Source organism: Pinus tabuliformis, chromosome 3_1, assembly GCF_031772625.1.
Source record: "Pinus tabuliformis cultivar Carrire ecotype Pingquan chromosome 3_1, CPIR1, whole genome shotgun sequence".
Taxonomy (NCBI): domain Eukaryota; kingdom Viridiplantae; phylum Streptophyta; class Pinopsida; order Pinales; family Pinaceae; genus Pinus; species Pinus tabuliformis.
The window spans coordinates 484,179,227-484,184,590 of record NC_142301.1 but is presented as its reverse complement, the minus strand read 5'-3'; the positions used below and the strand labels follow the sequence as shown (position 1 = coordinate 484,184,590).

The 5,364-nt window shown below is 37.4% G+C and overlaps 1 pseudogene; it reads right to left on the bottom strand.

The window, feature by feature from the left end:
- Positions 1 to 402: 402 nt before the first annotated feature.
- On the bottom strand, positions 403 to 4,409 carry LOC149187908 (pentatricopeptide repeat-containing protein At3g26782, mitochondrial pseudogene; annotated as a pseudogene).
- Positions 4,410 to 5,364: the final 955 nt, after the last annotated feature.

Genomic DNA, 5,364 nt, shown 5'->3' with positions numbered 1-5,364 from the left:
TAATAACTCTGAAGCAACTGGATTGTACAATGTAAACATTTAATATCTGCATTTCTATTAAATGCAAAATGATTCTTGCACGATTTTAGTGCAAAAATACCAATTTCCATTCTCGTTATTTTAAATGGCCAGAAAAGGGCCGATTCATAGGGCAGTCTAGACTACAATAAATCACTTTAAACAACTAAAACATTACTTTGCCTTAAAATGAGAACATTCTAGAAAGGTTAAACTCTAGAAAGGTTAAACTGGGGACTTAACCATCTTCACTCAAAGTCAAACCATGGTTACCGTTTTCCAACTCAACTTTGAATTTGAATCGACATGGAAAAAATTAGGCGGTCATAAATCCAAAATGGAAAAAATTTGGGGATATAAATCTTACAAATACTTAAACATGTTAGAAAACTTTTTTTTAATGAGCAGTGGAATTCAACCATTCCCGTTTTGTAGTAGACCACTGGAAAGGGAACCTGGTAATTGAATGTCATCCCAGGGCTTGCAGTTTTGTAGTGGACACTGTAATCGAATGAGAGTGGAGACAGAGAAAAGGAACTTTCAATTCCTTCTTTCTGAATAAGAATGAAGACGCCTAAAAGGGAGGCTAAGAATAAAGGGATCCCAATCTGTCTATTGGGATTCATCGAATTCAGAATAATGAGAAAAACATCTAATTAAGTGGACTAGGCAGTTGAACTTTAGCTGTGCTGAAAATTTACAATAAGTTGGTACCTAAAGAGTGGCTCACCTGATGAATCATTGGGTAACTTGTAATGAATGAAGTAACCCAATTGAATTTTTCACAGGCAGGACACAGGGAATCATCGGAAATATATCTCTGGGGTTTGCTGGGAATGAATTACTACAAAAATTCTGCAAATATTTTCACAGAAAACATGATCAACAATTTATATTGGGCATATTATGACCGAATCGAACTGAATTTCCGAATTTCCGAATTCTTTAGCACAATTCGGCTGAATTGGTAACTATGAGTCACACTATATCCTTTTTTTCTTGATCCATTCTGTTGCATTATTCTTGCAGCTATTTTACATTGTTCTCACACCCCCGCATCAACATTGGAAACTTTTGAAGACAAATCCAGATTGGGGGTCCAATTCAACTCAACCCATGGCATCTATAGAGTCTCTGAACTCCAACATCGAATCTACTTTTGATCAAACTTGTAGCATGGAAGCAGCCTTCCACGTCAGCTTTGTTGGTCTTAATCTCCAAAGACCAACGGATTTAATGAATTGAAACCGAATCCAGATTAGGTGTCCAATTCAACTTAGTCCACCGCATCCATAGAAGTCTCTGAACTCACTCCTAACCTAGTTTCGATCAAACTTGTAGCGTGAAAGTGGCCTAACACCTCAGCTTTGTTGGTCTTAATTTCCAAAGATCAATAAATATTAAATATCTATGCCTCCAAAAAAGTGCATTATATGTCAGACCTGCTCGAAACAAAATATGTGACATAAATACAAGCTAAGAAGAGAGGACGAGTAATTTGCATTGGTTTCTACTTACATGAACATCTGCTTAGTGTAATTGATTTCATTATCACCAGTAATCACCACAAGAACAAAATCCATCCTTAAAATGATGAAATCGATATGCATCTCTTACAATAATCTTTCGCCTAACAATTTTGGAAATGAATTTTGTGGCACTGTGGCAATCCCCACAAACACGAAGATTCTTGGTGATCTGTATAGTAGTACCAGGGCTTGTATTGATAAGTCCAAAAGCAATGGCAAGCCTTTCACTGTGACCATAAAGGATGTATTTTTTCATCTTCTCCTCCACATCATGCAACACATCATTCACGTCTGGAACATACCCTGCTGTCTCCATCTGTGTACTCAAGGTTTCCAACATTGCATAGATTTTTTGAGACTGAGGGTGAGATTTGTCTCCCGAAAGAAATGTGTGAACCTTCCTTTCTACTTCAATCACACTACAGCCTGGTGTCTTTTTCAAGCCCTTGTCTTTCATCATTGTTACCACCTTGGCTGCATCATGCCACTTGCCAGCAGCAGCATAGATGTTCGACAGTAGTATATAGTGCCCAGCATCTTTCGTATTTAAGTTAAAAAGATGCTCGGCCACACATTCTCCTAGCTCAATGTTATTATGAATCCTGCATGCACCAAGCAAGGCTCCCCACACTCTAATATCAGGTTGCAAGGACATCCTTTTGATGAAATCATGTGCCTCTTGCAGACGGCCTGCACGTCCAAGAAGATCAACCATGCATGCATAGTGCCCCACTCTAGGGGTTATCGAATAATCACGGCTCATGCAATCAAATAATCGCCAGCCCTCATCTACAAGGCCTGCATGACTACAGGCAGATAAAATACAAACGAAGATGATGTGGTCTGGCTTCACGCCTGTCTGTTGCATCTGGTTAAAAAGTTCAACTGCAGCCTGCCCATGCCCATGCATCCCATAGCCTGCAATCATTGCATTCCATGAGACCAGATCTCTTTCTGACATTTTGTCAAAAATTTGGCGTCCAATATGTACACTCCCACATTTGTTATACATGTCTATGAGGGCCGTCCCCACAAAAACATCAGATTCTAATCCACTCTTAATGACATAATCATGGATCAACTTTCCTTGTTGCAAAGTTCCCAAATGTGCACATGCCAAGAGGACACTAACGATCGTTACCGAGTCAGGCAACATTCGTGCCAGTTGCATTTGATGAAATAGTGTCAAGGTTTCATTAGCATATCCATTTTGGGAGTAGCCAGAGATCATTGCATTCCATGAGACAACATCTCTTGTAGATATCTGCTCAAATACTTTGCACGCAATTTCCATTTTCCCACATTTAGCATACATATCTAAAAGCGAATTTTGCAAAGAAATATCAAAATGCATTCCATTGTCAGTTACATAATCATGCACCCATTTGCCCTGTTGCAGGGCACCTAACTTGGCGCATGCCGAAAGCACACTCAGTAGGGTGACTGAGTTTGGTTTCACACGTGCCTGCTGCATTTGATTGAAGAGCACCAATGCTTCGTGGTCATTATCATTCTGAGAGTACCCAGCAATCATTGCACTCCAAGAAACAACATCTCTTTTGGACATTTTGTCAAACACTTGGCGTGCATTCTCTACATTTCCACACTTCGCATACATAGCTATAAGCGAATTCCTTACAGAAATATCGGATTCAAATCCATTGCTAACTGCAAAATCATGGATCCATTTAGCTCGTTGCAGATCTCCCAGTTGAGCACATGCCGGAAGCACATTTATGATAGTGACGGAGTTTGGTTTGACATTAGCCTCTTGCATTTGTCCGAAGAGTTCCAAGGCTTCAAGGGCATGTCCATTTTGCGTATATCCAGCAATCATGGTACTCCAAGAAACAACATTCCTTCCAGATATTCTGTCAAACATTCCCCTGGCTAAGTCAATTCTACCACACTTCAAATACATATCTATAAGGCAATTCCCCACCAACAATTCTGTATCGAATCCCCTCCTAATTGTGTAATTATGAATCGATTTCCCAACCTGCAGATCCCCTAGATGCCGACACGCCGTGACTACACTCAATATAGTTACTGGATTGGGTTGCACCCAGGTGGTCTGCATTCGACGAAACAACTCCAAAGCTTCTCCAACATGTCCATTCTGGGCATACCCAGCAATCATGACAGTCCAGGAAACAACATCTGGTTCACTCAAATTGTCAAACATATCACGCGCATCCGTTAAACTCCCACATTTGGAATACATGTCTATGAGAGCATTTCCCACATAAACATTTCTTTCATGTCCGCTCCTAACTATGTGATGATGAATCCACTTACCCTCTTGCAGAGCCAACAGGCTACCACACGCCTTGAGCACATAGGGAAATGTGAAATTGTCTGGCTGTATATCTTCTTTCTGCATTCTGTAATAAAGTCTGAGGGCTTCTTCACATGGCCCCTTTTGTGCATATTCTTTAATCATTGCATTCCATACTAATATATTTCGTTCACATGCTGTGTCAAACACTTTGCGTGCATCCTCTAGACTTCCACACTTCGCATATATATTGATTAGTTTGGTGTCCAACAAGGGGGTTTCTGCAAGTCCAGTTATGAGCAGGTGGGCTTGGAGTTGTTCTAGTGTATGGATGTTTGTGCATGTCTCCAAGATAGAAACGTAAGTGCTGATATTTCCATTGGGTTCCTGAGATAGTGATTTTGGATGAAGGGGGTAGTGGGCTGTGAATATTTGGTGAGGGAGTAGAAGGAAATATGGAATGAACGAAGGACGGCTGAATGGAGCAGAAAGTGAGGTTACCATTGGTCATCTCAATCGTTACATTAGCGGTGAGCATCGCTTTGCTCGAAGTATTTTTTTCCAGTAAGAAAAAAACGCTGGTTTTAAACTTTGCTCGAAGTATGTCGAGTCGGAACCGTACTAATCTAAATATTTTTATTTCTATTTGTTTTATTTTTATTAAAATTTGATTAAAAAATTAAAAGGGTATATTTTATTGATTGAAATTGCATTAATAATTTGAGAAGGTATAAAATTTATTTAGTTATTTATTATTATTATTTTATTGTAAAGTGATGGTTTTAATTGAAATGGTTTTTTTTATGGGAATAGAAAATATAGTTTCATGCTAAATTGAGATTTTTTATCATTTAAAATATATTTTTGAATTTATAAATGGATACTCAAATTTTACAAATTAAATAGCCTACACTCAAGATTTAAAAAATCTCTATGGGATTTTAGCTAACTTAACAAGAAAAATGCCTTGAAAAAAGTAGTTTCCTCTATTAGTTAGACTAATAAAATAATATAATGATTTAAATAAGTTGGATTATTGTTGCCTTGAGAGGTTTTCTATAATTCAGTGAGGCACTTTACAATTTAGTATGAGAGATATAATAAAATAGTAAAATCAATGTCAATCATAAACAAAATAATTCAATTTCCACCTTAATTTTAAATCAACTTTATATATAGTGATAAAGTAATTCAAAGTAAAAAAAAAAAAAGTTCCTTAATTTAAATTATTTTTTTCTTATATTTTTACTTTCCATTATGAGGAAGATGTGTAATTTATTCCTTTCTTAATATAGAGTTGCTATGTAACATTTAAAAAATATTAATAACAAAAAAAGTTTAATGTGGGTTATAAATCAAATACATACTTGGGATAAGGAGCTAGGAAGAAAGAAAAATTACTATATTGAAGTGTTTCACTCATACTCATCAACCAAAAGCATACATAGAGGCCAATATCTCTTGGAGAGCCAAATTTCTTATTGCTCAGTTAAGGACCAATTCTCATCAACTCCGTTGTGAAATAGGGTGCTGGAAAAG